This window comes from Cricetulus griseus, chromosome 3 (assembly GCF_003668045.3).
Source record: "Cricetulus griseus strain 17A/GY chromosome 3, alternate assembly CriGri-PICRH-1.0, whole genome shotgun sequence".
NCBI classification, from domain to species: Eukaryota; Metazoa; Chordata; class Mammalia; order Rodentia; family Cricetidae; genus Cricetulus; species Cricetulus griseus.
This window is the reverse complement of record NC_048596.1, coordinates 136,311,099-136,329,480: the sequence shown is the minus strand read 5'-3', so window position 1 is coordinate 136,329,480 and position 18,382 is coordinate 136,311,099. Positions and strand designations below refer to the sequence as shown.

Here is an 18,382-nt window from a genome sequence, read left to right as displayed (position 1 = left end):
AAGGAAGCAAGCAATCACTGAAATTGCTAAATTGTATCTGTTCAATCTCCTGCATGTGTCAAGACTAGTTTCATTTCCTGTGACAATTTACAGTTTGGTTTTGGTTATACAAAGGAGCTAATGGGAGCTAAAATGCAGCTAGAGACTGTCTTATAATAAACTGTAATTCTGAAAATTTGTAAGTTCCCCTTCCGTCTCCCTGAATATCTGTGTGCATTAAGATGGAATTTAGAATCTTAATCTTAAGGAGAGTTATCTCAATTCCACCAATGGAAAGCAAATCCTGAAGCACGCTTGGAGATCTCCTTCTGAGATGCTGATTCATTTCTCCCTCCCAACTAAACGTCTGCTGCCGCAGAAAAAATGAGCCAGAAAAAGGATTACAGGAAATACAATCATTTATCCAAGGCCCAAAATACAATAATAAACCAAAGAGAAAAGCTTCCTGGGGTAAGTAGGACTGAAAATATTTCCACCTGCTTGTGCCTATATCCAGGCTATCTAGATGAAACCCTCCATCTCTGCCTTCTGATGGCTGATTTTGATTCTGTGCTGCTCGCTGCAGCTGGCATGTAATGATTTTTGATGCTATGTCAGATTTCAAAAATGCACTTACTTATGGAATACGACAATTGAAATTCACATTGTCTCAGATTTCTAAGTAATTATTCTCCCTAATTGTAGCCATTTATACTGTGGCATCTAAGGACACATTTAATTAGCAGAAGCATGTTTTTGATAAATATTGAGTTAAGAGTAAATCTTTTGCACATAATGCAGATTCCAAGACTGAGCTTGTAATCAAATCACATATACAAAGGCTGAAGCTGTGGATTCAGAGGCAGGGGCTCACGTTCTTCCCAGCATAGAGGAGCAGTTTCTCATGGCAGGATTGTGGGAAATCACACCATTCACCTACCATATCCTAGGTTTTAAATGCCCCTGCCACAACAGACATCAGGGATGTTCTTCCTTCTCTGGGGCTGTTATGAGCCAGGCTTGGCCTAAGTACAGCTAAGAGCTGAACTTAAGCCAGAAGCCTGGCTGGCAAAATCCTCCAGCACGGTCACTTTTATTACAGAAGAATGCCTCCTATTGGCTGAGGGCATGAAGTTAGATATGCATTAGGGACGAATCAGGAGAGAGAACAGAAAGCCAGACATGGAAACAGATGACTGCAGCTCTTAGAGCTCTCCATCCCACCTGATGATTCATCTCTCCCTCTGCCTTCCCTGTTCGTTTGAAACATGCAGTGGAATTGAACGGGAAGACAGTATCAAATACTAATTAATCATGATTCTGCATCTATATAGCAGTAGACAACACTGACTGATGTTGTCCTTTGGCTGAGCAAATTTCCTGCTGCTTGGAGATCTCATTCAGAAATGCTGATTCATTTCTCCCTGCCAACTAAAGTGTGCTGCTGCAGAAACCGCGGATAGAATGGATGATAAGAAAAATATACTGTATCCTAGACCCTGAATACAATAAACAAAAGAGAAAGGCATCCTAGGGTAAGTAGGTGTAAACATATCCTATTCCTTGTGACTATATACAGGTTATGTAAATGTAATCCTCCCTCTATGCCTTCTCAGAGCTGACTGTGATTCTGGGCTGCCAATTACAGCTGGCTTCTAATATTGACTGAAGTCATGTCATATAACCCAAATGTCCTTATTGGGGAAATCTGGCAGTTGAAACACACAGATTCCAAGATTATTAAGTAAGAATTCTCAGGTAAATGTTCATTTTATAATATATGATCCAAAGTCCCATATGATCAATACTTGACATGTTTCTGACAGTGATTCAAAAGTAAAATGTCCTTGCATATATTGATGTATTCAAAACTAGCAAAGGGATAACTGATATTAAGGAAGAAAAAGGGGTTTCTGAGACAAGAGTGAATAACCTACACTGAAAACAGCAGCAAGTGACTCAGCAGCACAGCACCGGAAATCCCTTCCTATTCTAGGTTTATATTTTCTCTGTCTCCTGCAGGTCTCTGGAACAGTTTCCCTTCTTTGCAGTTGTTTACAGTCAGGGTTTGACTAATTCCAGCTACAGGCTGGATATTAGCCAGGACCCTGACTGGAAAAAATCCTCCTGTGCCGACATATTTATTACATCAGTTTGCCTCAAAGGGAGGAGGGAATACATTTAGAGATGCATCATGAGCCAATCAGAAGAGAGATTCTCAAACCCTGGAATGGAAACAAATGACTGCAGTCCTTGGAGATCTGCCTAGGAGCTCCTGATTCATCTATCTCTCTCCCCTCCCTGTTTTTCTCAAAGAAGTATGAATATTGATTTCGGAGGACAGAATTTAATGTAATTTGCTTGCATGGTGACCAAGTTCAGGTTTGCTGCACATTTTTATAAAACAAGCTGATCTGCAATAAGTTATTCCCTTTGACTGAAATATGCCATTCTAGAATACATAACATTCTATTCTCAGAGAAATTTGTTACCACACTTCTCTTATATATTGGTATTGTAGAATGCAAATATGACTCATTTGAAAATTAGTATTCATCGACATATTGTAGGTTTGAAATATCCAAATGAGAATATTACTAACTGAGATGTTCACTCTAAAAATATAAAAGAAAATAAAACAGCATAATGATTGATACTAGGAACACACACTGCTATACACTATATAGGTCAAATTGTCCTCCTCCCTCCCTAGTTATATATGGTCCTCTGTGTTCCTCCAGTTTTAAAATGTATTTTCTGAATACTTTCAATATTTCCTGATGAATTGTCAGAATATGTGTGATTGCTGGGGCATTCATTTCACATATAATACATTAAGTACAGAATAGATGAAGCTCCTGTCTGTTCTTTCTCAGACTCAAGAGGCGTTTGGATTAAAACAATAAACTATAGTACACACAGAGAATGAAATATATAATGAAATCACCTTTGATAATCTCTGTGTATTTTCATGTTATCAGTAAATTCTTAAATGAACAAATGTATTTTTTTGCATTTAACTTCTTGCTACTTATTGTGAATTTGATAATGAAAAATTGCATGTACTAGACAGAAAATTTGGAACAATGGAATGTTTCACTTTACATTTTTTTCTGCTTATTTCATGAATATATTAAACTAACAGTGTTTACCCTTCTTCTTGTGTTTCTCCATTTCATGTCAGTGAATGGGAGCAGCAACATGAATAATAAAATGGGCTTCCATATGATTTTGAAGAAAAAAGTGTTTGATATGAAAGTTGGAGAATTATTGAGGACAAACATCACAGAGAAATTTCATGCATATGCCTGAACATTCGTCAATAAAGGTAAGCACAGTATCATTACTGACACAACATTTTGCAGTTGCTTCAGTGACACATAGTAGGTCACAGTCACCTACATACTTATATCTACTATGAATTTAGATATAGTCATCTCTGCTGAGAACTATCTATTTAGTACTGCCTCCCACTTTTTTTAATTTCATTGTTTGGTGTTTTGGTGGCTAGCTTTTGAATTCATTTTTATTTGGGTTGTCTCAAATAAAAATTCATTTTTTTAAATTTTATTTAGCTGTCTCTGTGGTTGGTGAAGATCCTTTTCCATTGTGGGCTGTCGTTTTGTCTTCCTGACCTCAACATAAAACTGGATGAACTGGAAGAAACTACTTTGAGTGAGCTAATCTTGTCACAAAAAACAAACATGGTATTTACTGACTCATATATGAAATTTAGACATAGAGCAAATGATTAGCAGCCAACAATTCACTTCAACAACAGAACTAGGAAAAAAGGAGCACCTCAAGAGAAGAATGCATGTTCCTCTGGATATGTGGATAGGATCTCCTGTTCTAATTGAGAGCATGGGAGTAGGCGAAAGGGAGCTGGGTGAAAGACAGGGGGCAAAGTGAAGAGGAGAGGAGAGGAGGGAATGGGGTTGGGTAGGAGGTTTGGGGCATGGATGGAGTGGAGGGGTCAGGAAATGGGTTAACATGTAAATGAAGCTTGTTTCTAGTTCCAAATAAGTCTCATTGCAATTTTAAAAATAACATAATAAAGTAAAATAAAAGGAAAGCAGAATTCTGAGAGTATAGCCTAGATTTACAAATTTCCAAATGAACTTGTTGCTGAATGGGATGTCTACCTGGCTGTCAACAATATATCTATAAAATAAAAATAGCAAAATGTATATAAATCAAAGACCAAATTGCTAACCACTGTTTAGAACATTATATCTTATTCCACTCGAACTATGGGATGGCCATCTTTGTTACTCCAATTTAAATTCTATTATATGAATACTTGTTGTAAATCACATCAAATCCTCAACTGCCTAAGTAATTCTTCTGTCTTCTCTACACATATATTGCAGGAAAAAAGAGGATATAGGAAACACCTCCATATTCTTTTCCTGAATTACTGTGAAGTTACAGTTAAGATAATGGAACAACAGTATGCACATATGAAGATATCTATCTATCTATCTATCTATCTATCTATCTATCTATCTACACACACACACACACACACACACACACACACACACACACATATATATATATATATATAATATATATATATATATATATATATTCCCTCTTTAATATATTCATATTTTAAGGTACAGAATACAAAATCCAATTTTAGCAGCAGATATATTCTGAGTTCTAACTGTACATGGGAATTTCAAGTACATATATTTAAACCTTGGTGCTTCAGTAAAACTTAGCACACCATCTTATTCTGCCCATAAACTTTGCAGGTGACTCAGGGATACCTCTGTATCACAGACAACTGCTCTCCTTCTATGCAGTATCAAATAAAATATAATCATGTCTATAATCCCTTGATTGTACATATCATATTCACCATGTTTATATGTTTCTAGAAGCACATGTCATTTTCAAACTTTCTTTTCAATATATTAAGGCAACTATAAATCATGGACAAGCATGTCATATGAAATTAAACATCAACTCTGATGTTTTGCATTACAACTTGTTGCTGGTGTTGTTGAGGTTATAGGCCTGAGAAATTAAGATAATCACTGCTTAATGTGTGAAATATGTAAGAAACAAACACAGATATTCTAGACTTAATCTACACATAAAATATATAAAATATTATTCCCAAATATTTTCATTATGAAGTTTTAATTATAAAATAGAGTATGGAATATTCATTTATACTGTGTGAATATATGTCAGTGAGATATGTTTAAAAAAGAAGCTGACTGGATTATATTTAGACAGGTTAATTTAGGTGGGAGAACCAACTGTGTGGTTGCTGGGAAGAAGATAAGAGTTTAGGAGTTATAAGGATAATACAGAGAAGTTGAACTTGCTTAACAGAGAAAAGTTTTCTGCTTCGCAATGATTAAGAAAGGAATGAGTATTCAAAGAAGGCCTACAAAATGGTTAGTTTTGGTTTTGTGCATCTTCTTCCATCTCTTTCTGAAACTGTTGCTAGCTCTTTGGGTGTTGAGGATTGTAGGCTGGGCATCTGCTGTTTTATGACTTGTATCTACTTATGAAGGAGTAGGTACCATATCTTTTTTTTTTTTTCTGAGTCTGGGTTACCTCACTCTGTCTGATTTTTTCCTATTTCTTGGGGACATTCAAAGTGAGGGAATGGAGATGATATGAACAAAGGATTCAAGTCAGTAGTGGGTAAAACCACAAAATCAGCTGACCAGAGCAACTGAGAGGTCAATCTCTCAGGTCTGAAATCTGGGAGCCTGCATAAGATGACCTAGACCTCCAAAATATAGGAGACATTGGTGCAGCTAGGGAACTATATGAGGGCATTGGCAATAGGTCTAAGATATTACAGTAATGCACAATATAACTTACCGATGTCCTTTCTATATGAAGAGAAAACTTTCTCAGTCTAGACCAGGAGGGGAGCCTTGGTCTTGCCCCTACCTGATGATGGGAAAGAATTTTAGACTTCCCAAGGAAGGCTTTACCCTCTCTAATGTGGATTTGGAAGTCTGTGGTGAAATGGGGGCAGTGGGAGGAAGGGATGGTGAGGAATTGGCCTAGAATGGAAAATATGAATTAATAATTTAAAAAGGAAAATCACAACCAAAACAGTACCTACCACCAAGCGGAAGTACCATTGTTTCTGAGAAGTTATCAGTAACATATTCAGCATTAGCATGCTTACAACAGTTTGCCAGAGTTGTGTTTATAATCATGGATCCCTGATGACTCAGCCATGAAGTTCACACTCAGAGAACACTACCATGTTGTGTCACATACATTAGCTGACCTGAGTACTACTATAACTAAGAGAACACTTGTAAATTCGTCTCTTACGATAAAAAAATAAATGAAAAGAGAAGTTAAAAAAGATACAGATAGAAAATAATAACCGCGAGGAGACAGTGTGCCTAAAAATAGACACATACCAGTGTCTCTGATGTTTTTTTAACCCACAAAAACATCCAAAAAGAAGAATGTTGTTCAATCTGCTGTACATAAGACTTCAGAATTGGGTAAAATGTGTTCTATCATGGTTTCTCTACTTATAAGTTCATTTTATCAATTCAATTCACTAGTACAATACAAAGACATACTGTAAATTATTCAGTAGCTAATAATAAACTTTTAAACATTCTGCATCACTGTGTCAAAACTGCATGTTAGAAGTCTACAAAACATCGAGGCAAATTTGAATTTTTAGTGGCTTCTTCAAATATAATAACGTGCTCACCTACTGTTGATCTAACCTTTAGGCATTTGTGGGGTTACTGCTTGTGACCCAAACATGTCTGAAATTTTTACAGTATTTTTTTTTCAGCAAGGGGATCATATATCATTGACAGGAAGAAAAACTTGCAATACAATAGCCTAACTATCCCCACATTGGTAGAATGATAGTGGAAAAAAAAAAGAACAATCAGCTGCATTTTCCCTGAAGCCATATTATTATCAAATTTATCCTGAATATTTATCCTTACACCTGGGGGCAAGATTTGTTTTAACTGTCATGAAAATCAACACCATTTTACAGCACAGTTCCACACTTTCACAAATGCTGAAATGGCCAATAACTTGCATTGTGTCCTTAAACGACAACGGATTAATCCGGACAATCCACTTTCACTTTTAGACTCAGACAATTTTGCCTGCAATGGTCATATACCTTCTGTTATCCAAAGAAAAAGGACATCTGGGGTGAAGACAGTGTCTTCCAAAAGGAATAGGGAATTAAAAACAGAAAGTTTTGGAAATTTGAAAAATAATAGAAAGAAAATAAAAGCAAAGAAACAACCAAGAAAGGTTAATTCAATGACATCAGAAACAAATGCAAAATCAGATGGGAACATTTCTCAGTTACCACAATTAGTAGAAAATTCAAAGGCCTATATTGCAAGGAAATGTAAAGCATCTATTTCTATTGAAGCATAACTTCTATATTCCTTTTAATTCCAAAATGTCAATATTAAATCTGTTATAAATAATAACAAAAATCTGTATGCAGTCTGGGTTAGATATGTGTATATTTACATAATGATAATAAAATCATTGGAATGTTTGGTTATTTTTAATTTAACATTTATTGTTGCAGCTATCATATTGAAGGAGGAAACAAAAAGAAGCATGAAGTAATGCAAATACAAATAGCATGCAAGAAATTCTATGATATGCCTACAAAATTTAAACATGCGTATACATACATGCATACATATAACTTATATGAGAAAACTCAACATATAGACTTACATGAACTTATATAATTATTATAAATTACTTGAATTTCATCAAAGTATATCTAGAGTGATATTGAGAAAACTAGACACCTTATATGAAGGGATAAGAGAGTGTTCTCACTCAGATTCCGGTAGTGTATTGGTTTTGTTCTTGGCAGCAGGGACACATATGGGGACACACTTGATATTCAGGTAAGATTTTGAAAATATGAATAGAACATCAATTATGAGAAAAAGAACCTATTGTTGATGTTGCTTTATGCTTATGTCATCATAGCAAAGAAATCCATTTGCTGCCATTTAGAAGCTTCAGGTGACACAATGGAAGGTTTGTAATCATGTTAGTGGCTTCAAGTTTGCAGGAATAAAACTGCTGTCTCTCATGATCAATATGACATAAAAGAGAAAATAGTGAGTATTATTTTAAAATATATTTGTCACTGTGGCCAAAAATTAAGAATATATCAATAATTATGAGGTTGGTGATCATGACTATGGTATGTAAGGAAAACCACAAGCTGCTTTAATAGACAGGTGCTAGGGCGAAAATGCTGTAGATATACAAAAGGAATTTCTTTCATTCTGCAAGAGGCATACAGAAATAAACTGAGTCCTAAAGACATATTGATATACACACACATCTGTGAGTCAGGTGAAGTTGGGATGGAGCACAGCAAAGTGTAATTTTCATGAATAAATTTATAATGCTGTAAGTGTTGCAATAAGGGTTCCACCACAGGGGAGTAAAGAAAGTCCTTTCCTAGTCTTTGTGATTTCCTAATGACTCAAGAGAATTATTTTTTGCAGATACTGTAGCACTTTAGGTCTGAGAGTGGGATGTCACATTTTTAAAGATAACCAGTAGTTCAAAGTGCAGACATCTCCTTGATTTACAGGAGGAAGAATCAATGATTCAGAGCTATAATACAAGGAATCAAACACAAAGAGAAATTGTTAATCTCCATGGGCTATATCTTCTGCATTTGTCAGAACAGTTTCCTTTGGGTCAAATTACAGTAGGGTTTTTGTATTATCCCAGATCTATTAAGAACTAGAATGCAGACAACATGTCTTGTAAGAGACTAATTCTGATAACTTATAATCTCTTCTTTCCTCACATTGAAGGTCTGTTTGCATTCAAATGTCATTTGGAGCCTGAACCAATAGGAATAGTCTGATCAATTCCATCATGGAAAGCAAATCCTGAGGAAAGCTTTGAGATCTCCTTCTCAGCTTCTCACTCATTTCTCCCACTCAGCTTAACATGTCCTGCAGCAGAAATCATGAAATACAATGGATGAGGAGAAAGTTACAATTAATCCTAAGAACTGAATACAAGAAACAAAAGAGAAAAGCATCCTTGGGTAAGTAGGGGTGAACATACATCCAGTTTTGTGCCTATATTTGCTATCTAGTGAAATCCCCTGCCCTCTCTACCTTCTGATTGCTGACAGTGATTTAGGACTTCCAAGGAGAGCTGGCTTGTAAAGTTTTCTGATGTCTCTTATTTGGAGATGCTGACATTTGAAATACAAAGAGTCCTAGATGACTAAGTAAAAATTCTTCCCTAAATAGGTATTTTATATTGTATCTTACAGTGGCCCATATGATCAACACAAGACACGTTTCTGTAATATACTGATTCAAAAGGAAATCTACTTTGCCCAAATTGCAGGATTCAAAACTACAGGGGAATGGCAGATATTAAAGAAGTAACAGAAACTTCCAAGGGAAGAGCACATCACCTGCACTACAAATAGAGAGAGTGACTTAGCAGGGCAGCATGGGATTCCTACCAAACCTGCTTATCCTAGGTTTATATTGTCTCTGTCTCATGCAGGTCTCTGGGATAGTTTCCCTTCTCTGGAGTCATTTACAGTCAGGGTTTGACTAATTCCACCTAAGAGCTGGATATTAGCCAGGACCCTGTCTGGAAAAAATCCTCCTGTGCAGACATTTTTATTACATCAGATTGCCTCCCAGGGAGGAGGGAATACATTTAGAGATGCATCAGGAACCAATGGGGAGAGAGATCTCAAATCCTGGAATGGAAACAAATGACTGCAGTCCCTGGAGATCTGTGTCAGAGCTGCTGATTCATCTATCTCTGCCCCCTCCCTGCTTTTTGTCAAAGAGGCAGGGATTTTGAATTTCAAACACAGAATTAAATGTAATTTTCTTGCATATTGATCAAATTCTGGTTTGCTGCACTTTTCTTCAAGCTGCATTTGTCGTAGTTTTTCCCTTTGAGTGGACTATACCATTTTAGAATACTTAGTCTTTTTTACTCTGAGAAAATATATTACCACACTTCTCTAATATCCTGATATTGTAGATTGCCAGTATGTCTCATTTTATTGTTTGTTTTTGAAATTAGAAGTTTCTTATTAAAAATCCCAGCTCAGAAAAACTAGAGTTTTTTATGTATGGCCTTAGCAATTGCTAGGCAAATAATTCTAAAGGGAAACCCAAAAATTATAAGTTTTGTGAGCCAAATTTAACATATCCTCTCATTATGTATTGATATTTTAGCAGATGTCCATCTGGTGCCTCCAACATCTGAGCAAACAAGCATAACTTACAAAAGCATAAGTTAGCAATTTGACTGCTCATTCTTGGAACCGTATGCCACATTATTTTGTATGAATTGATGAGACAATGAAATATTTTATAATATAATTTTTGAAAGAACAGCCTACACAGCTGGGCAGTGGTGATACAAACCTTTAATTCCAGCTGTGGATTGGCCTTTCTTGTTGATCTCTGTGAGTTCAAAGCCACCCTAGTGCATAAGAGCTACTTTCAGCATAGCAAGTGCTACATACACAAATCATGTAACAAAAAACCAAAACAAACAAAAGCCAAAAATCCCCAACAACTTAATAGCTCATCTCATGACAGCTGACAGAGTTACATTCTCTCAGGTAGAAGCAACTTCCTCATGGCTTGTACAAAGTAAAAATCTTTTTTGTTTTGCAGGGTATTTTCTCTAAATGTAACATCCACTATTCCAATAGAACTTTGCTTCTATAGCTTGGAAGAGCACTTGTTCCTTTCTGATGCTGTAAAACTAGGCCAAGAATAAATACTATCATGTGCTAACATGGAAAGAGACAATTATACCACAATCCAACCCTAGACAGAAGACTACAAGCAATTACAGAATGCTGAAAGCATTAAAACAAAGTAATCTTCCCAAGGTAGAGCTCCTGTTAGATTTCTTAGAATTGGTAAGTCCTTGAGCCATAGACATAAAAGTTACATTATTCAGACTGAGCACTTTTAATAAAAGAATCCAGAGCCCATGAATTTGAAAGAGAACTAGTGTAGGTGGACACATTTGGAAGAAGAAAATATTTAGAAGTACAGGTATATTTTAATTTGAATGTGTATATTTAAAAATCTCAAACTGCTATATCAGACATATTTTCTGCCAGTACAGAAAATATATAGAGTTTTTTGAAATGCTGTAATAAAATGCTAGTGAGCACATTAGCTATTGAAAAGGAAACTTGTTGCTGTCTTTTTTTTACATTAGGGCACTTTGGCCAAAGCCTTCCTCTGTGTGGAAGATACCAAACACCATGGCCAGTACTACACTGAATATTAGGATGCTTGCTCAGCTTAGACATGCATGTGCTCCTACTGCTTCCAAGGACAAGTTACATGCCAGTTGCTCAGTCTACTAACAATAAATCTAATTCAATATAGTGAATTTATATTTTCATATTTTTTTATTTGTGTTAGAAAGATTATTTTACTTGTCAATGCCTGTTCCCTCTCACTCTCCTCCTCCTCTGCCTCCCCCATCTCACACCCTACCTATGCTGTACCCTTTCTCTTCCCAAGGAAAGTTGAGGCCTTCCATAGGGCATCTTCAGAGTCTGTCATATACTTTGGGATAGGGCCTAGGCCCAACCCGTTGTGTCTAGGCTCAGAGAGTATCCCTCCATGTGGTACGGGCTAAGAAAGTATATTTCTATTCTAGGGATAAGCACCGATTCAATTCAAGGGACCCCATCTATTTCCGAGGTCTCCTCACTAAACCTCACATTCAGCTGAACTGGATCAGTCCCATGCTGGTTTCCCACCTATCAGTCTGGGGACCTAGATCTCTCCAATATTCAGGTCAGCTGTCTCTGTGGGTTTCACTAGCCTGGTCTGGACCCCTTTGCTCATCAATCCTCCTTCTCTCCAACTGGATTCCAGTTTAGTTCAAGGTTTAGCTGTGGGTATCTCTTTTACTACCACCAGTTGCTGGATGAAGGATATAGGATCAGTATGCCTCATTTTGAAAATTAGTATTCATAGACATATTGTAGTTTTAAAATATCCAAATGAAGTTTAAATATTTCCTTGTCATCTCTTCAGTGCAGCACACCAGATTTAGGTTGTTTCAGAATTTCAAGTACTACCAGAAATGGAAGCATATCAGACAGGACAACATGGAGCCTGGTGACCTCTAAGATGATGTTTCCAACTGCCGTTGTGATCACAGGTTAAAGACCCTGGAGCAGAGAGCCCAGAAGCAGCACCATTGATGTCTGGCTCATTCTCTCTTTGGGACACCAAATTGCATCGCTCCTGCGGTGCTTCTTGCAAATGGTACACACAGCTCTGTGACTGGTGGCATGTTCGTTATCATTCATTTGAGAACTTTGTTGGGACAAGACACACAGTGGTTGCCTTATGCCCTATCCCAAAGCATATGAGAGACTCTTAAGACCCCTATGGAAGGCCTCACCCTCCCTTGGGAACAGAAAGGGTATGTGATAGACAGGATTTTTGTTGGGTGGGGGTGTTCGAGTGTAAGGGGAGGAGTGGAGGGAGAGGGAACTGGTATTGACATGAAAAACAATCTTGTTCTTAATTTTTAAAAAAAAAAGAAAAGGAAAGGAAAGAAATTCATGGTGTCTAGGATGGTTAAATAATTACTCTCAATAACTTAGCCTTTTACACTGTACCTTCCAGGCCACATTTGATCAGCACAAGTGTGATTTTTCCAAGTATTGAGTTAAAAATAAATCTTCCTTGCACATAATTCATTATGCAAAACTGAGCCAGTAATCAAGATATTAAGGCTGAAACTGTCGATTCAGAGACAGGGGCACATTTTCTACCGAGCAAACAGGAGCAGTTACTCATGGAAAGATTGTGGGAATGCTCACCAGTTACCAAACCTATCCTAAGATTTAATTGACTCTGTCTCCTACAGGTCTCCAGGACAGTTTCCCTTCTCTGGGGTTATTTACTGCCTGGCTTTTATGCTGTATTTTAGCAAGGAAACTGACTGGAAAAATCCTTAAGTATCCTCATTTTTATTAGATTTAATACCTCGTATTGAAAGTGGACATGCATTTAGAGATGTATTAAGAATAAATCAGGATAGTGATCTCAAACACAGATATGGAAACAATTGACTACAATTCTTGGAGATCTCCAACAGAAGTGATGATTCAGCTATCTCTCCCTCCTCACTGTAAGTGTGAATGAAGCAGGGGAAGAGGATTGGGAAGACAGGATGAAATATACTTGACCCATGACTCTGATGCTATTTAGCAGTAGACAGCATTCCCTAATTTTTCCTGGTGGATGAGCAAATTTCTAGCTGGTTTTGCCGATATTAAAGCTATATGCCAGAAAGTGTCCTGTCCTGTCAGGGTTGTCATGGTAGTAACACTGTGCTGCCTAATGGTTTGGATGCATACTCATTGTGAACACTTGTTTTAAATATTCTATTTGTATTGTGAGGTAATTTAATTATGTGTAGAGTATATTTTACGTAAATTACATGAAATATAATATTGCATAACCATAATTTATGAATATAATTTGTGTATGAGGGTTATAATGCTGTATTAATCATGTGTTTACCTGTATATATGTGTGTTTTTGTGTGTATGTGTTTGTGTGTGTGTATACTTCCCATAGTGCTAAATAAAATACTCTTTGATTGAAGAAAAAAGCTTATTTCAATCTGTCTGCCAAAATGAACTTAATAGAACTTAATATCTTACATTTCTTTAATAAAAAAGAATTAAGTTAATATTCACTTATTTCAGAAAGGAGAATTTTATATATGATTTGCCCTCAAGAATTAATTTTTTATATTGTATAACCTAATAGGGTTTGATCAGTTGCATTTGCAAGTTTTCATCACATTTTCGTTTCTCTTATTCCCTTCAGATTCATAAAAAGTTATTAATATTACTACATGAGAATTTATTTTTGATGAATCCACACATTTCCCCCCAAAAAGAATTGCACTCCAAATTCCACAATGAGATTTGCATCAGAATCTTATGGAATTATGTTTTCTGTGATACAATTTTAATATATTAAATGCAGTTGTATGTGCATCCATACACATCAAGGTATTGACATTGAATATTCCCAAATGGCAAAAAATTCTGAATAAAAGTCAAAACTATACTCCTACTTACTTCATTATATCAAAATCACTGCAAATATTTTTAGGCTTCATGATTTCTGATCCTAATTCTAAGGGCTTTATTAGGGCTAGATATAGTTCAAGAATTTTGCATATTTTTCCTCTCGTGGAAATTACTGAGTAAAAGTGTGTTTCCATATAAATAAGATACTGGAATTTCAGATATTTTGTTGAAAAATTCCCCATATGAGATAATTTTTGCTTTTAGACTTGAATAAGTGATTATTACATAGCTTGGTTGCCTGGAAAAAAACATACAGTGCAAACATATTTATGACTTACCATACGTTTTCTCCTTGGATAGGAATATGCTTGTGTAGCCTAGCTAAGAAAAAAAAAAAAAAACAATAGAACTTACACGTATCAAACTTTTCTTATGTTCAGGAACTCTATGATACCAGTATGCCTGGTTTTGAAAAATGAGTGCACTGAATGCCATAATTTCCACAAAAGTCTCCCCCAAATCCTTAAAAACATCTCAATACCCAATCAGCTTCCTGTTTCCTTTTTATGGTAGACTAATCCTAAATTTAGTGTGAAAAAGATGAATGTTACTGATGAGAGCCTGCTTCTTGTTTGCTTGACAGCAACTAACAAAGGAATGGCTATTTTAATAAACACTATGGAATGGTTAGTTGTGAGTTTCCGTGTCTCCTTCCATCACTTTCTGGAACAGCTTCCTAGTTTTTCATGTGTTGTGAATGGTACACTGTGTAACTTTAGCTTTATGACTGGTGTCAACTTTGATTGAGTATATATTAAAATTGTCTTTCTGCATCAGGGCTCACTTAGAACGTTTTCCCCAGGTTATTGGGTACAGTGGATCTGAGGGAATATAGGTATAATGAACAAATAATTATAAACAATACTGGGTATATAGATAGAAACTGCTGACCAGAGCTACTGAAAAAATCACTGACTGTGGTCTGACAAATTGATAAATACATAAGATGATCTAGACTCCCTAAATAAAAGTAACAATGGTATAACTGGGTCACTGTATGAGGACATAAACTTTGGGTCTACAATCTAAAGCCAATATATAATATAACATATTGAAGCATATTCTATATAAAGAAATACCTTGCTTGTTCTAGAAAAGGGAGTGGTGCCTTGGACTTGCAAGTGCGAGATGATATGACAGATTTTGTAGACTTACTAGGGGAGATCTTATTCTCTCTATGGAAGAGAGGAAAGGTTTAGTCATTTGCAAATCGGGCTGGGAAGGAGAGTAAGTTGGGGAATTGGAACTGTAATGTAAATTATGAATTAACAATTTTTATAACAAGGAGAATCAGAACAAAAATAGAACCTACAAACCAAGCAATTAAATTAGATTCATAAGATATTATATATGTAAGCTCTTCTTCACCAGTAAGGTTACAATAATTTGTTAGAACTGTGGCTATAATAATGTCTCCCTCGTACCTAAATCATGAGGACTGCACTCAGAGAAACAATGGGGAATTTGTCAACAATGACGACCACGTTCCAAAACATGCATTATGCTGAGCTGTCTTTTACTGTATCTAAGAGAACATTTAAAATATGTCTCTTGCAATAAATATAAATGAAAACAGATATTAAAAATACAAATATTCAGACCGAAAAATTGAAGGGAAGGGACACTGTGCTTAAAAATATACACATACCAATGTCTCTGCTATTCTTTTGTAAACCACAAAATCATCCAAGATCAATGCTGTACAATCTGCTGTACAGAAGACCGCAGATTTTGCTGAAATATGTTCTATCATGGTTTCTCTAGCACTAAATCTTTGAATTGTGTTCACTATTATACTATTGAAGACAAATTGTAAATTATTACGTTAGTTATATTTCTATATAGAAACATTCTGCTACATAGTATCATAATTTTGGTTAAGAGGTCTCCACAACATCAGGCTGAATTTGAAGAATTTAATTTATGCTTCAAACATAATAACTTACTAATCTTTAGGCCTTGTGGGGTTACTGGTTGAGTTTCCTGTATTTTTCACTCCAACATTCTTTTTCAGAAATGCAGGCATATGTCATTGACAAGAGGGCAAACCTTGTGATAAAATAGCCTTGAATAGCCCATAGTGCCAAAAAGATAGTTGACAAAATACATAATAATCATCTCCATATTTTCTGAAGCCATATAATTCCTAACTTTGTTCTGGATATTGTCTTTACACCTAAAGGCATTATTAGTTGTAAAAGTCAGTAAAACATATCACCATTTTACATCACTTCTACACAATTCCACAATTGAACAAATGTCTAAGGACTTACACTGTTTATTTCCAAAGCACCTAATCAATCAACACAACCCACCTTTGTTCTTTAATTGCATGAAATTGCCATATACAGTTTCTTATCCAAAGGAAAAGTGTACATGACCTGTAGACAGTATCTTCTGAAAAGGATTATAAAACAGAACGTTTTTGAAATTTGAAGAAGTATACAATGAAAGTTCTTCAAATATAGAATGTAAACAAAATTAGACACACAACATCAGAAAGTGAAATGTGAAATCAGATGGGAGACACTTCCAATTTGTAGAATTAGCAAAAAAGCCATGGACAAAAATTGCATGAAAAATAGAAAGGCTCCATTTCTACTGAACCATAATTTCTTTAGGCCTTTCTTTCCAAAATGTCAATGCTAAATCTATTATACATAACAAATACAGGCTGTATACAGTATGGGTTAGTTATGATATATGTACGTGTTCTCAGTGGAATCACTAAATTATGTTGTTATTTGTATTTTAACATTGATTGCTGAAGCTACTGGATTGATGGGGTAATAAAAAGAAGCAACAAATAATAAAAAATAGTCATCATGCATGAAATTCTAGAATACATCAACGAAGTGTAGACAAGCACACACATATATACATAAAGTATGTATCAGAAACTCAACATATGTACTTAGATGCACTTGTACAATTATTTGAAATTATTTAAGTGAATTTTGTTTATTTGGAGAGATATTGAGAAAACTGTTCCCCTTATACAGTAAAGGGATAACAGTTTTCTCACCCAGATACTAGTAATGTATTATTCGGTATTGTTCTTGGCCAAAGGCATGCATATGGGGACCCACTTGATAATCACAGATGATCTCAATAATATAGGTGGTACATCAATTATGAGAGACAGAATCTATTTTTGATGTTGCTGTATGCTAATGTCATCATACCAAAGAAATCTTGTCTGCTGCCATTTGGAATCTTCACTTGGATTGAATACAGGTTATACAATTGAAGTTCAACACGCATGTCGTTGGCTTAAAAGTTAGCAGGAATAAAATTCCTCACTCTTATAATCTACATGTCATAAAAGAGAAAATGGTGAGTGATATTTAAATATACCTTTGTCACTGGTGCCAAAATTGAGAAAAATAAATAATAATGATATTTGTGATCTAGCCCATGACTTGAAAATAAAACCCCAGGTGCTTTATTGGACAGGATCCTGAGTCTATAAAGACAACATATATACAGAATGAATTTCTTTTTATCTGGCACAGTCATACAGAAATAAACTGAGTCCTGATGACATATGATATACTCTCATATCTATACCTCATTTACAATTTGGGAAAACACTCAGCAAAGAGTATGGAAAATTTTTCTTGGGAACCTGAGTGCCATTGGCCTACTGTATTCTGATATTTTATGTCTTCATCAAATTCTTACCTAATGCCACATACTTGTATAGAGAAGATGTCAGAAAGATTTGAACAGTTTCAGAGTTTGATGAAAGAAAGAAAGTGGTAGCCCCAAAACATGAAACAATTGATTTAAAAATCAGGGTACAGAACTAAACAGAGAATTCTCCTTAGAGGAATATGAAATGATTTTAGGACACTTAAGAAATCAAAATCTTTAGCCATCAGGTAAATGAAACTCAAAGGAACTCTGTGATACCATCATTAACAGGCCAGAATGTCTAAAATGAAAAACACCAATAACTATCTTTGCTGGAGTAGATATAGAGAAAGATGATAACTCTCTAGTGGTGGTGGGAGTGTGAACTTGTCTGGCCACTTTGGAAGTCAGTGTTGGGGTTTCTCAGAAAAGTGGAAATGCGTCTACCTTAAGATCCAGAAATTCTCCTCTTGGGCATATACCCAAAAACTTCACATTTATACAACAAGGACATATGTTCAACTATGTTCATAGCAGTGTTGTATGAAATAGCCAGAAACTAGAACTAACCTAAATGCCACTCAGCTGAAGGAT

General features: G+C 35.6%; 1 long non-coding RNA gene across 6 annotated transcripts; it reads left to right on the top strand.

Moving 5' to 3' along the window:
- Nucleotides 1–1,141: 1,141 nt before the first annotated feature.
- LOC103160004 lies at nt 1,142–14,712 on the top strand. Of its 6 annotated transcripts, none has more exons than XR_004769178.1 (8): nt 1,142–1,514; nt 1,596–1,737; nt 2,002–2,361; nt 3,164–3,307; nt 3,555–3,686; nt 8,956–9,061; nt 10,677–10,927; nt 12,069–14,712. It is a non-coding gene; the product is annotated as an uncharacterized LOC103160004 (long non-coding RNA). The 6 variants fall into 6 exon arrangements; XR_003488623.2 differs by having other exon boundaries at nt 1,143–1,514; nt 2,002–2,297; nt 8,823–9,061; XR_003488620.2 differs by having other exon boundaries at nt 1,143–1,514; nt 2,002–2,331; nt 8,823–9,061.
- Nucleotides 14,713–18,382: the final 3,670 nt, after the last annotated feature.